This window comes from Schistocerca cancellata, chromosome 4, assembly GCF_023864275.1.
Source record: "Schistocerca cancellata isolate TAMUIC-IGC-003103 chromosome 4, iqSchCanc2.1, whole genome shotgun sequence".
NCBI classification, from domain to species: Eukaryota; Metazoa; Arthropoda; class Insecta; order Orthoptera; family Acrididae; genus Schistocerca; species Schistocerca cancellata.
The window spans coordinates 658211814-658227627 of NC_064629.1; the positions used below are offsets into that span (position 1 = coordinate 658211814).

Here is a 15814-nt window from a genome sequence, read left to right on the forward strand (position 1 = left end):
ACTTTAACAGATACACAGCAAATGATGCAGGAAGCCAATAGTACGAGTGCTTAAGCCGTACTCGGTGTTATGAATGGCGCACAAGTTTTAAAAATAGCCAAACAGAACTTAAAGGTGACCCTCGTTCAGGACGCCCTTCGACGTCTACCGACTACGCTTATCTCCGGAACGTCAACGAAATTGTGCGTGACAGTAGAAGATTGACTGCCCGAGCGATTTCAGAAGAATGTAACATTTCAGTTGGATCTTGTCATGAAATCCTGACACAGCGTCTTGGAATGTATCGTGTTGCCGCCAAGTTCGTCCCACGGCTCATGAGTCAAGACCAGAAAGACCTCCACCTCGCAATCTGTGAAGAGATTTTGGATCGCGCGAACGAGATGTTCCTTAAGAGAATCATAACTGGTGATGAGACGTGGGTTTACGGTTATGATGCTGACACCAAGATCAATCTCGTCAAATGTCAAAGCTATACTGATAGTTTTCTTTGACTTCGAAGGATTAGTTTATCATGAATTCGTACCCTAGGGATAGACTGTTAATGAATGATACTACTGGGACGTGTTGCGACGACTGTGAGAAAATGTGAGAAGGAAGCGGACTAGAATCTGGCTAGAAAACTCGTGGCCCTTGCATCACGATAACGCACCTGCACATTCATCCCTGTTGGTGCGTGTCTATTGCACAAAAAACGAAATCACTGTGCCAGCTCCTGCGAATTATTTTTTATTTCCAAAGTTGAGAACCCCGTTGAAAGACGAAGATTTGCAACGATAGACGAGAAAAAAGAAAATTCACAGACGGCGCTTCACGCGATCCAGCAAGAGGCGTATCAAACTGCTTCCAGAAGTGGATACGGCGTTGGGAGCATTGTATCTATTGTGGAGGACAGTATTTTGAAGGAGACCATGCACAATAAGTAAAAGCTAATCGTAGAAAATATTTGTGGACGGGGTTCCGCAATTTTTTGAACAGACGTATGTCTCGCAAGCTCGTGGTGGTAGCTCCTCCGCCTTGTTCCGAGGCCTCGCCGCTGAACTGGTCTGATCCTTATTGCTCTACGATTACACTCTACTTTTCTCTCCCGTTTTTGTCCCCCATCCAGAGTATGATATTGTAGCGAGCGAGGACTTGCAGTGGTAAGGACACTGAGTCACAATCTGGACAAAATGGGCATTAGGTCGCCATTCGGCCGTCCAGATTACCTTTTTCCATGGTTTCTCTGAATCAGTTAAGGCGATTGCTGATATGATTCCTCTCAATATGGCGTGGACGATTGTCCATCTCTTCCCTGTTCAGTACAAGCTTCTGCGACGTGTCTGTTGACCTCGTCGTCGGCGAGTCGTTAAACCCTAATCCTGTTTATTTTTGCCTAGTTTCGTATGCGTTACTCATATCCTGACATGTCTTTTCCAGTTGCACTAAACAATGAACCATGTGAGCCGTACGCGCTGCGAGACTCGTTAGAGTAACCTCTTTAATTCAACACATCAGCTTTGCATCTGCTTAGCCGAAAGCACGGAAGCCTCTGGGCGGGCCAAGTCACGGACGTGAAGGCAGTCGGGCAATATATTCATTATTCATACGAGGATATTAATACTGCCGAGAAAATCTGTTGTTTTTTGTGGGTAATATGTTGAAAGGACAACAGAGCTGTGGAAGGGACCCCCCACCCAAAGCAGGTGATCGTAGGACAATGAAACTTTGTGGAAACATCTGTAAATGCATACGGAAGACAAACAAAGAATAAATCATTGAAAGAAACAAATTTCGATGTCCACACGGAAGGGTTCAAATTTGTTGATCTTTGTGGTTACGCAGTTTGGAACGATAGCCCAATAATTTGGTTTGCTCATGGGAGAGGCCTACGGCCAACTGCGTCACAGACCGTTTAAGAATTTTGTGTTGACGTGGCTAAGAATGCTAGACACAATGTGCAATCTTCAAGCAGTGTACGAGCTATGATACAACAGCTGAACATTCCGTCGGCCACAATTCGAAAAGTGCAGTGAAATTGTATTCTTACGAACTCCACATTACTCTCCAACTTTAGTTGCGTGACTCAGATATTCGAATAGACTTTGTCCTTACGTTTCTTGCAACCGTTACAGGTGACGAAATGTGGCTTTGGAACATTTCGCGGAGTGATGAAGCACATTTAACGCTCACTCGGGCAGTGCACACTCAAAACTGTCACATTTCGGGATCGTCACCACCAACGTACGATCATGAAGTTCCCCTGCATAGTGAATGCGTCAGAGTGTGGTGTGGTTTCGCGGCACAGTTCATGATTGGTCCTTTTTTCTGTGAGGAACTCGGACGACAAAGTCAAAAGGACATGCAGCGTTAATGCCACACGATACTGTGACCTGCTTCACCAACATGTCAACCCTGCTCCACGGAAGAGAGGTGCTTTGAAGTAAACTGTTTTGATGCACGATGGTGCACCACCTCACACTGCACGTGAAGTCACTCTGTTACTCCGTAACATATTTGGAGAAAACCGAATCATTGGCTGATCGTACCAAACTGCGTAACCACCAAGATCGTCAGATTTGAATCCTCTCATGTGCAAATTAATATGCGTTTCTTTCAACGCTTTATTCGTTATCTCTCTTTCGCATGTTAATTACAAATGTTTGCAAAAGTTTAGTTTTCCTAAGATCACTCGTTTCTAGCGGGACCCCTCTCTAAAAGCGAAAGTTTAATTATAGCCCCCCTGTACAATATCAAGAGCACTTCGTCTCACCTCACCACTGATTTAAACAGCTCAAAAAAAACTATTATTTGCATATCAGCGAATATGTTTGGGGCATAGATTTGCGGGAACAGAGAATAGAAGAATAAGCCTTATGAAACTGAAAAGAATGTTTTATTATAAGATAAAACCAAAATAATTATCAAAACAAATATGTTAAAAATTGTATATTTTAGAAATGGATAAAATTTATTACTGCGTTGATTCACCCTATGCAATGTAACATGCCTAGATACTCCTCAGCATGCCGGCCGCAAGTGGGCTGCTGGTCAAACCGGTTCCAAACTTTGATGATGCCCCCTTTGGTTACTTCCTGTGAGGAGGAGAAGATTTCTGCGAAAACGCATTGTTCCAGCTGGTTTCAAGCATGCTGTAACTTTACAAGCTGTGTGTCAGCTATGTAAGATATTTTGAAACGGCGGGTTTGATTGAGCGTCCCGTGTGTAGGCTACATCATTGTTCTGAGGGATCGTTCCCTTATTATGTCCTTTATTTTATTAATGCATTATATAAATTTTCTGTATTTAATTAATATACCTCATGAAAGACCGATGCTTCAATAAGAGCTTAAGTCAACAATGCATGACCGAACACATAATGTGCAGATCATCCATGTACAAATTTAAGGTCTTGTACTTGTCCTCTGGTGGTTAGGTAACAACAAAGTGATCCCAACATGCGATTAATCTATCATTTTATTATTTGTCAGCCCCAGTGGAGTTGCAGTGCTCAACCGGGTTACTGTTCGCAAAAAGCGAAGGCTATTTCTTTCGTTTGATTTCTGTTTGTTCACGAAGTGGGTGAGGTATGGTCGTGCATTATCGTCTTAAAATTCGAACTCGTCTCCGAAATATTGACCGTAAGGCTGGACAATAAGTTGGAAAATTGTTTCTCGATACTGGACACTGTTCAAATTCTCCTTGATAGTACGACATCCGTATTCGTACTAGTCCACAACATAACGTACCCACCTGTCTGTAACCCCCCCCCCCCCCCCAATCAATCCCTCCTCCCCTGTTGAACCTTTGGCATTGCGTGTCTTCTTCGTTTGAGAATAATTTATATGAAATATAGTGCCGAAAAAGCGACCAATCGATCCTGTAAATGTCATCGTTCTCAGCCTTCACCATACGCTGAGAAATCGAAGCTGCTTACGACAAAAACAGGTAATAAATAGTTGCAGTTACAATTCTGTAGCCATCTGCAATCCCTCGCACGAAGTAAAAGTCTATTCAGTTATTTATCGCATGCCAGGCATTGAGAGGTTTTGAATTACAAACGTTTCAACACAGTTCTCCAGCATAAAATAACACAAATGACAGCTGTATACGGATATCAAGGTCTTTTATTTATTTTATCACACCACTTGTCGCTGTCAGAAAATCCTCGAATAGACATGCTGATACAGTATGAGCAGTTTTCTGTCCTTCCGCACCACAGCCAGAAGATAAATATTTGCCCCACTTGTGGACAGTGTTTTCATATCTTCTACAGCCCATTCGGATGCGGTTCAGGGTAGTCCAAGTTACCTGAGGCTGGTCAATACCAGGGGTGTTCTGCTGGATGCAGAGCAGTTTCAGGAATTGTGGAGAACAGTTTTGTTGCCTGCAGCGTTTCCATTCGTCGATGGCATTGGATTCGTTTTCATAAGAATCCTGGTTGTGATAAGAGTAGGATGCCTTGCCCTTATCTCCACAGGGAATACGTCGTTAAATATTGGAGGGTCGGGGTTGTCAACAATCTTCAGGTACTCATGTAATAACGCATTTTTTTCTGTTAACTATAAATTCTGGCACTGAGTTACAGTGCCAGTCTCTTCTATTCTCAGAACTAATTTTCAATTCCGTTTCCTGATTGTATAATTCTTGTAACCTTCTTGTCGACAGCAATCGACTTTAACACGCTTGATTTGTCGTAGTGGCCTTCCTTCTGACTCCACTGTGTTCCGTTACTAGTTCCGTGATTAATCAAATTCTGCTTTCCACTTACCATTGTGCTAGAACCGCTAAACGATTTCTCCTTCTGCTACAGAAGCGGTAACCGTGATCCAGTGAATGGCGTTCTCGAATACCACGTCTAACATTACTTACATTGCTCTGTCCCTTCAGACTGCGCTATACTCAGTCGAACTGTGACTAGCTTACACTGATACAGGATTGAGTGAAGGAGGGGGGAGGAAGAAAGGAAGATTAAGAATTTAATGTTTCGTCGACTACGCGGCCGATGATGGCGGACCATAAGCTCGGATTTGCTAGGGATGTGACAGGAAACTGACTGTGAACTTTGCTTTAAGCTATTGAGGGAAGCCATAGAAAAGCTCCTTCAGGAAGTCTGTACAATGGTTCGAACCGGTGCTGTCCCGAAAGCGAGTCTTGTCTTACCTCTGCGCCACATGGCTCGGTCCATATCAGTGGGGCGATAGCTAATAAATAACAAAGCGTCTTTGAATCACTTTTAAATATTGATATTTTTGAAAATAATTCATTTGGAAATGTCGTAAAGAAATGTACCTTTAATATAAGGTCACATAAGGGAATGATTTGAGTTCCCTTGTACAAATGCGAGTTGTGTGTGATATGGGGCCAGTCGCTGTGTCCGAGCGGTTCTAGGCGCTTCAGTCCGGAACCGCGAGACCGCTGCGGTCGCAGGTTCGAATCCTTCCACGGGCATGGATGTGTGTGATATCCTTAGGTTAGTTAGGTTTAAGTAGTTCTAAGTTCTAGGGGACTGATGACCTTAGATGTTAAGTCCCATAGTGCTCAGAGCTATTATTATTATTTTTTTTTTTTTTGTGGTATGGTACGAAATGTTCCTTCCTGTCCTCTCAGCAGTTTGGTCCACAAAGCCGCCATGAGACGCAAGGGAACTAAAACGATGTTTGAACAGCGATGCCTTATCATCTTTCAGTGGGCGAAAGTTCGCAATCACAGATTGTACTGCTAGTTGATAGTACGGTTGGGAATATTATGACTTGAGGAGGGAGACCGCCATGGGAGCTGAATGAAAGAGAAAAGGGATTTACCTTAAAAAGGACTAAACTTAATCCTTGATAAAAACTCCGCGATCAGGCCCTGAAAAACACAGTATGTCGACCGGCCGCCGTGTCATCCTTCGCTATGCGGTGACATGCGAATGCGCTATGGAGAACCATTCGATCAGCACACAACTCTCCCTGCCGTTGTCGACTTTCCAGACTTGGAACCGCTACTTCTCATTCGAGCTGCTCCTCGACTGGTATCACGAGACTTAGCACAACCGTTCCAGTCCTCCTACCAAGGAAAAAATCCATGGCAATACCAGGCACTGAACCCGGATCCTCCGCTTGTGAGTTAAACTTTCCGCTGTATAGGCGGACAGTCCTCAATTAAGTGCGGTTAGAATTGTAACGTAGCGCAGACAATCACGGCGGTAGCCTAAGACCCGCGCTACAAAAATTGAAAATAAAAAGTCTTAATATTGTGGTTCGGGCGCCGCTTATGATAGTAAAATACGTAGGCGTAATTATTTTATATGGGATTGTTCTGCTGAGATCTCCATTGAACAGCTTATACCAGTCTCCTCTGAATCACAGCGCTCCCCCGCTTCAAATTTTCAGTGGCATCCAGTCAAACGCTTGGCATTTCAATTGGCAAAACCAGTTAGACTTTTAAAAGAAAGGTTAGCAGTATCTTGATATTTTCAGATGAGTTAGATTTCGCGGAAACCCTATTTCTTCCATAAACATTTCATCAAAATCAGGACTTGTGAAACGTCGAAGGTGTTCTCCCAAGGTCGCGGTCACTTTTAAGAAAAGCCTGTCGCTTATGATCAAAAATAGCAGTGGAAAAAGGTCATTCTCAACACTGAATTTGATCAAAAACAGCGTTTGTACTTCCATGTTTGAAGAAAGGCTTAAAATTTTGGCGTCGCTCAGTATCGAAAGTGATATTTGATTGCTACGAAGTTATTACCATACTTGCGAACCCGACAATGCTTCACAGTTGCTAAATAAGTGCGAGAACTGGATATACGTACTAATCTCCTTCTCGCTCCCTTTTTCTGTCAATCTCCTTCTCCCCCTCTCTCTCTCTGCCCATCATCTCTTTCCCCTTCCCTGTACATTCACTCCCCCCACCCTCTCTGTCCACCTTCTCTTCCTCTTTCTCTCTGTCCTTGAGCCTTGTTTATCATTGTTGCCAACGGAGCGTTGCTTGGGAATTAAAGTCGCTTAAAATGAATAGGTAAATCGGTTTGTATCGTTGGTATATATTGTTGGTATACGATATATGAGAGGACTCTCTTGCTGTTTAATCTGTGAGGCTAGTATCTTAAATGACAGTATCCCGCATGATTTTAATCTGCGAACGTGTAGGATTACAAAGCTTCGGACCATTTAGATTCCCCAGTAGCATTGTAATCATACGCTGATAAGCCGTGAATACAGTTTCCCTGTTTTATTTTAAAACCAACTGCAAGGAAGAAAACAAATCAGCACATAGCTGTGTATACAATTTTTGCTTGAATTATTACAGGATGTACATTTTAACTGAAGACATAGAAATATATCGAAAACTACACATCGGATCAAAAAAAGTTACAATTCCAATTTGTTTGTTTCTGAGGGGGACATCCAATGATACCACATTCGACACATTCCACCCCGTGCGTGGGTAGCGGGGTCAGCTTCGAAATATTCAATGGGAACCTCCGTTTTTTGTTGCGGCAAAATCTACATACCTTTTGATCGAAGAATTTTCTTCGTTTCGCCACAGATGACGCTGTAGTCGGAGGAATAGAAATTGGTACACAATCATAATAACGACATACCACTCAATGGCCCTTGAATATCCAATGGCACATAGGACCCCACTTCCATAATGCGAGGGTAGGACAGGCTAGTGCTTGATAACTTCTAATGGTAAACCCCATTTGTAATGTTGTATTCATCAGACATCGAACAGGGGACTACTGGACGCGCCACTGTGACATTGGCTCGAGGCGAACGCAACTCTACTTTTCCAATTAGAGTAAGTGTTCAAACATTGTACCACCAACTTCAGTACACTTAATGATCCGCTTTTAAAATGGCCTTACACATGGCAGAAGCATATCTGCGCGAATGTCAGCTCAGGCGTTTCTGATGTGGTCGACCATGTTTCCACTGCCTGTTGGCACTTGCTGGTGCACCATGGTGGACCTATCGGGCCAATTAAGAGGGCCACCTCTGCCGATCCACCTCCCAGTGTAAACACTGTCTAATACCTCCCGTGCTTCAATTGCGTAATGCGCTGGGCAACCGTCATGCTGAAACCACATACGTTGTTGAACGTCCAGGGCAACATCCTGCAGTAGTGCCGGTAGTTTGTGTTCCCAAAACGTTCGATGTTTGCGTCCATTCAACGTGCCTCGATAAAATACGCACTAATGAGTTTTTTCCCCATGATGCTACAACATACGTTAACCGGCCAAGGACGTTGATGGTCAACTTGCCGTAACTCCAGTGCATGTTATGCCGGTTAACGCTACCATGGTTTGTGAATGTAGACTCATCTGAAAATAGTACCTCAGCAAAGAACCTGGTGGTCGTTTGCTTTTGTTGACGTGCCCATTCCTAAAACATTACCTGTTCATGGAAGTCGACGCCATGAAGTTCTTGACGCAGTGGAACGTGGTATGGATGATACTTATGACGATGCGTATTGTGACAATACTACCTACGGATCGACCGGAATCGTGGTGTAATTGCGGCCGCTTATCTGTGGGTTGTGGTGAACTGTCGCCAGTACAGCTATTTCATTAGGTTCACCTGTAACACTTTTGCTTCGTTTCCTTTTGCCAGTCTGCATTAGTCATAAAGGCGTTCACAGCCTTGTAAAACAACAAATGAGGGCTAGCTTTCTCTGGGAAACGCCCAGCATATAAGGCAACAGCAGCCTCAACATTTCTACAGTCTCCGTAAATCAGGATCATTTCGTCCACTTGCACGTCTGTTCACCAAATGATAAGTAGGTGTGTAGGCAATAAACACTGAGCAAATGTTGTAATGTTTAGAGAGGCTATCTGTTGTACGTCTGCACGATACGCAAGCTCCGGTTGCAGTGTACTGCCTGTTCGGCCGGAGTGGCCGAGCGGTTCTAGGCGCTACAGTCTGGAGCCGCGCGACCGCTACGGTCGCAGGTTCGAATCCTGCCTCGGGCATGGATGTGTGTGATGTCCTTAGGTTAGTTAGGTTTAAGTAGTTCTAAGTTCTAGGGGACTGATGACCTCAGAAGTTGAGTCCCATAGTGCTCAGAGCCATTTTACTGCCTGTTATGGTACGTCGCAGTTCGCTGCACGGCCACGGTTGGCGTCGAGCAGTCCCCTATTCGATATGTCGGAGGAATACAACGTTGCCAGTGGGGTTCCCAATCAGAAGTTATGATTTACTGACATGTCCTGTCCTCGCGGCATGGAGATGGATGAAAATACATAAGAATAAGTAATTTTTGAGCCAGAAACGTTTTCATTCTTGGGCAATGTCAGTGACAGCCTCTCTGTCGTAAGAAATATTAGAACAGCCACATCTAAGGAATCGAACGCAATGGCATAAATTAGACGACATGCGCAGTCAATGCTAAAGACAATTCCCATAGTTTGCCACGCATTCAAAACGAATACTTTCGTGTTGGGAAAAATAAAAACCTTTGTGCACTAGCTTAATGAGAATTAAAATGCATTTAGCATCTACGTAGTATGCAGGATACACAAATGCAATGGCAAAAATTAGGCAACATGCGCTGTCAATACCAAGCACTTCAGGTTTCAGCAGCTTAGAGCAGTAATATTAAGTATGTACCCAGTAACTTGGAAAAGTGTTTCGAGTGTTGATTTTATTTTCGTGTAACTTCACGCAAACATAAGACATTTCCCATAGTTTTCCTTGTATCCAAAACAAATACTTTTGTCTTGAAAAGAACTTACAGTCAACAAGAAAGCCTACATTTTGCTTCCGGCTGGAATATTTGGCCGTTACTACACTTGATTTTGTATTTATATTGATTCATGAAAACACAGAAAAAGTTTCAGTACTTCACTTTCCATTGCAAATAAGTCCTTTCGAGTTTAAGAAAAGCTAGAATGTAAGCAGATCGAATAGGCCAGCAATCTTGCTTCAAAATTTTGTTTTGGTTCTGAGCAACTAAAATCAGTTGGTGTGACCTTGAAACTTTAGTGTCGAGTGCGATCGATTCATAGCTCGTGTTCCTCCCCGCAATTTAGTACTGTCACTTTTTTTTTAAAAGTTAGTGTATAGACGTAAGCGCTCACACAAACATTTGTAGATAAGTTGAGGAACTATACAAGGAAATTATTAAACACGCAGCTCCCACAACGTTGGGCTCGTAGACGATATAGCAGAGCCTATATTTTATTAAGTTCGAAAATTCATTGCACTGTATTCGGAAGGGAATAGCTTAATAAATTCAGCCTTAGTACAATACTAGCTCAATTAAATCAATGAACTCCCTTTTGGCAATTCTCCGCTGCGTATGTAAACATCAGGTAATAAAACATTGTGACAACGGGAAATTAGACTGATCATCAGGCACTTAGCACTGCGCTTCTTTAAAAACCAGTCGGACTTTGCAGTGACGTAGGGACTGGGGGGGGGGGGGGGGATTGGGGGAAGCTAGGAGGGGGTGTATCATGCCCCGGGTGCGACTTGCAGAGGGGCAGCAAATGACCTTCATGACAAACATGATTTTCTGGAAAATATATTATTATTAGAATAAATTATGTATATTAATTAATTTATAAATGCACAGCTTCCGCGACGTAGGGCTCCCAGACCAGATAGCAGAGACGATATTTTATTAAGTACTAACACAAGCATGCGAACGGTAAGTTCGTAAATTCATTGCAATCTGTTCAGAAAGGACTGTGGCTACGTCTGCGTCAGTAATAGCTTAATAAATTCAGCCTTAGCCCAATTCTAACTCAATTACATTACTGAACTCCCACTTGGCAGTGCAACTCTCCGTTGTGTATACAAACATATGAGTATTTCTGAAATAAAGTCGTTACTGTAGCTACAGGAATACTTTCTTTTTACTCTATTCAGATTGAATCACCCTGTATGTTCCGTTTAGGAATCACTTAGCATAATAGCTTTGTAGTTACAAGCGAACTTTAAGTAGCTGATACATACGAATATCCATTATCTTTACAGCTCTGAAGAAAATATGTCTTAATCTGTAGTTTTCAGAAGAACATGTCCGGCAGTAGCCCTATGTGTACCATTCGTTCGACAACACTGTATGCACGAAGTCGCTCGACTTAACTGTAATTTCAACTTAGTACTTCGTATGGGGCTACCCTAACCTGTTCCCATCATGCACTCAAACGTCACTGTGATCCTCGATAGCAGCAGGATAGTACAAGGTTTATTAGTTTGTTGTTTTAGTGTTCATTCCGAAGACTGGTTTGATGCAGTTACCCCGAGCAAGCCCCTTCATTCTGCATAACTACTGCAACGTCCGTCGATTTGAACTTCCTTACTAAAGTCAAGCTTTGTTCTTCCCTTAAGAGTTCCATCATTGACCAAACTGAATATTCCTTGATGACTGAGGATGTGTTCTATTAATCGAACCTTCCTTTTAGTCGTACCAAAATTTCGTTTCTCGGCAGTTCGTTTCAGTACCTCATTAATTATTAGAGCCATCCATCTAATCTTGAACATTCCTCTGTACCACCATATTTCAAAAGCTTCTATCCTCTTCTTGTCAGGAGTGTTTATCGTCCATGTTCCATTTCCATACAAGGTTTCACTCCTGGCAAATATCTTCAGGAAATACCTCCTGATACGTCAGTTTATATCTAATGTTAACAAATTTCTCTTTCTAAGAAATGCGTTTGTTTCTATTGTCGGTATGCATTTTATGTCTTCTCTACTTTGGCCATCGTCGGATAGTTCGCTGCCCAAATAAGAATACTCATCGGCTACTTGTAGGGCGTCATTTCCTAATCGACGTGGGCGTGCTGAAAGATAATTTCTCCGATTTTTTAATGTGAAAACTCTGAAAGCATTTTTATATGTAAGAAACGTTATTAACGTTGTACATCTTTATTCTTCAAGTCTTTATATTTATGTCTCAACGTAGTCACCCTGGCGGCGAACACATTTCTCCCAACGAGAGCCCAGTTTGTATCTAGATACCGTCACTGTAGAATGTTTGACTTCGTTGCAGGAGCCATAACCTCACCTCCGCTTGCACTGCTTCATCACTATCAAAGTGAAGTTGTGGAAGTGAAGTCTTTAAGATTTAGGAACAGATGAAAATCGGACTGTCGGGACTGTATAGAGGATGACTGAAGACAGTGAACCCAAGGCGTCGGATCGTTGCAGATTTTGCAGCGCTCGTGTGTGGTTTGACAATGGCATGCTGAAAGAGATGGTGCTCTGTATGTGGACGAACTCCGCGAATTAGTGTTCTCGGTTTTTTGAGGGCACCGCAGTACCTTACAGAGTTTATGATGGTGCCTTTAGGCATGAATTCCAAATGCCTTGAACATACCAGAACACTGTGAGAACGACTTTGCCTTGTGATGGCGTGATCTTGAACTTTTTTAGCGTCGCCGATCCTTTGTGGCGGAACTCAAGTGATGCTTTCTTGTTTTCGGGAGTAAAACGGTGAACCCAGCGATCATCATCTGTCACAATGTTGTTACAGAACCCATCACCCTCACGCTCGAAACGCAAAGTTTATTAACAAATGTCCAGTGTCCTCTGATGTCAGTAGTGAGCGTTCGAGGCACCCACTGTGCACACTGTTTTCTACACCGCAGTTCTGCAATAATGGCCTGCACACGCTCTCGTGATATGCCACAGTCACCTGAGAGCTGCATCTGTGTTATCCGATGATTTTCTCTGATGATTTCATCACCCTGATTCCGGTGAGTGTCGTCGGAGAACACACTCTGACACGCTGAGGTCAGGATCACCGTTTCCTGTATTACGAGCACGAACAGCCCAACGTCGCACGTTACAGATATCGATACAGTCAATACCGTACACAGCTTTTATTATTCTTCGGAGTCCTCTAGTGGCAGAGGGTTGCAACTTGCGTCAGCGAAGTTGGATAGTCTACAAAGTAATATGCGTGTCATGTAATACCTCAATCGATATAGAGAACAGAATAAAACATTCAAAGGCATTACTTTTCAACACAACCGTCGTAATTCCCTCAGCATCGCCTGACTTTATTAGACTACATCCCATTATCATTGTTATTTACAAGGCATTATCCATTTCGCGCAACTGCTCTTCCAATACACTTACCGCCTCTGAAAGAATGACGATGTCCTCGGCAAACCGTAATTTCTTTATTTCTTCTCCCTGACTGAAATTCTCATTTCAGCTTTTTCTTCTTTTCCTTGTTGCTTGCTCAGCGTACAGACTGAATAACATCACGGAGAGGCTACTACCCCGTTTGTCCCCTTCTCAACTTTTGCATCCGTTTTATTTTCTTCGATTGTTATTAACTGCACTCTGCTTCTCAACAAGTAGTTAATAATTTTTCGCTTCCCACATTTTACCCCTGCTACTGCCAGAATTTCAACGAGTGCGTTCTAGTCAACTTTGTCAAAAACTTTCTCTTAAATGAGAAAATGCAATTAACTCAGATTTGCCGTTCTTCAGTCTGTATTCTAAGGTAAGGCGTAGGATTACTATTGCCTCGCTAGTTTCTACAATTCTGCGGAACCCGAAGTTATTTTACCCAAGGGTTGGCATTTACCAGATTGTCTCTCTCCGTCCCTCCCTCGGATTCTCCCACAGACCTCAGTAATTATGAGAGAATTAATTTAATACAAAACGTCTCTAGAGGTATCTAGGTAAAGATTATCTACATCTACATCTACATTTATACTCCGCAAGCCACCCAACGGTATGTGGCGGAGGGCACTTTACGTGCCACTGTCATTACCTCCCTTTCCGGTTCCAGTCGCGTATGGTTCGCGGGAAGAACGACTGTCTGAAAGCCTCCGTTCGCGCTCGAATCTCTCTAATTTTACATTCGTGGTCTCCTCGGGAGGTATAAGTAGGGGGAAGCAATATATTCGATACCTCATCCAGAAACGCACCCTCTCGAAACCTGGCGAGCAAGCTACACCGCGATGCAGAGCGCCTCTCTTGAAGAGTTGTAAGGGAATCACTGTTAACGAATCTATACGAACTACTTTTTTCTGACAAACTGGCATCCGGAATTACACTGAAGCGCCAAAGAAACTGGTATAGGCATGCGTATTCACATACAAAGATATGTAACCAGGCAGAATACGGTACTGCGGTCGGCAACGTCTGCCTGGCGCGGTTGTTAGATCGGTTACAGCTGCTACAATGACAGGTTATCAGGAGTCAAGTGAGTTTGAACGTCGTGTTATAGTCGGTGCACGAGCGATGGGACACAGCATCTCCGAGGTAGCGATGAGGTGGGGATTTTCCCGTACGACCATTTGATGAGTGTGCCGTGAATATCAGAATTCCGGTAAAACATCAAATCTCCGACATTGCTGCGACCGGAAAAAGATCCTGCAAGAACGGGACCAACGACGACTGAAGAGATCCTTTCAACGTGACAGAAGCGCAGCCCTACCGCAAATTGCTGCAGATTGCAATGCTGGGTCATCAATAAGTGTCAGCGTGCGAACCATTCAATGAAATATCATCGATATGGACTTTCGGAGCCGAAGGCCCACTCCTGTATCGTTGGTGAGTGCAAGATACGAAGCTTTACGCCTCGCTCGGGCCCGTCAACACCGACATTGGACTGTTGATGACTGGGAATACGTTGCTTGGTCGGACGAGTTTCGTTTCAGATTGTATTGAGAGGGTGGACGTGTACGGGTATGGAGACGACCTGGTGAATCTATGGACCCTGAATGTCGGCAGGAGACTGTACAAGCTAGTGGAGGCTCTGTAATGGTGTAAGACGTGTGCAGTTGGAGTGGTATGTGACCCCTGATAAGTTTAGATACAACTCTGACAGGTGGCATCCTGTCTGATCACCTGCATCCATTCATGTCCATTGTGCATTCCGACGGACTTGGACAATTCCAGCAGGGCAGTACGACACCCCACACGTTCAGAACTGCTACAGAGTGGCCCCAGGACTACTCTTTTGAGTTTAAACACTTCTACTGGCCACCAAACGCCCCAGACACGAAAATTATTGAGCATATCTGGGATGCCTTGTAACGCGCTGTTCAGAAGAGGTCTCCACCCTCTCGTACTCTTGTGGACAGCCCTGCAGGATTCATGGTGTCAGTTCCCTCCAGCACTACTTCAGACATTAGTCGAGTACATGCCACGTCGTGTTACGGTACTTCTGCTTGCTCGCGGGGGCCCTACACGATATTAGGCAAGTGTACCAGTTTCTTTGGCTCTTCCGTATATCAGCCATTAAGAAACTTGAACGTACACTGGTCTGTTATTGTTAAGGTTGTATAATGACTACCTGCAGAGTACTCGTACAACAGTTATCAGGAGACTGCAAATGCAATATTGTCGGAGGCAGTCATATATTACACGGATCTCATGACGTTAAAAACAGTGGTACAGGCGGGTGTGTACCGACGCGACATTATAAATGTCTCTGACGTGCAGGCACACAGAAAGAGACATTCCTCTCTACAATGATATGAAGGCTCTAATCCCCATACATCCATTCTGATTAGATTTCCGGGGTTTTCTTAAATCACGTCAGGAAATTACCGATGTGGTTCTAATTATTGGGCTGCGGCCGACTACTTGTCATGTCCTTGTCAAATTAGACCCCAAAGTATGTAAATGCCTGTCTGCTTATGCGCTTCACGTTTTTTATCAACCTGCAATGGAAAATGGTCCACTGATGAGTAAAACAACAACAGCTAGTTACTACTACTACTAATTGTAGTAATACTGGAGCACGCACTAGCAAAAAGCCGACCGCTGGGGTTTGAACTTCGCTCGTCCTGAATAAAACCCATTGTCTTACCGACTGCACCATCCCGCGCGTGAGCTGGGCTATGAATGAAACAGAGCGTGGTGTTTGTTCTGGGATG

General features: G+C 43.7%; 1 protein-coding gene across 8 annotated transcripts in view; it reads left to right on the plus strand.

Annotated features, from left to right (window-relative positions):
- Positions 1-15814, plus strand: part of LOC126183383 (F-box/LRR-repeat protein 2) — a 262031-nt gene that overhangs the window by 120783 nt on the left and 125434 nt on the right. The gene's annotated exons all lie outside the window — the stretch shown is intronic.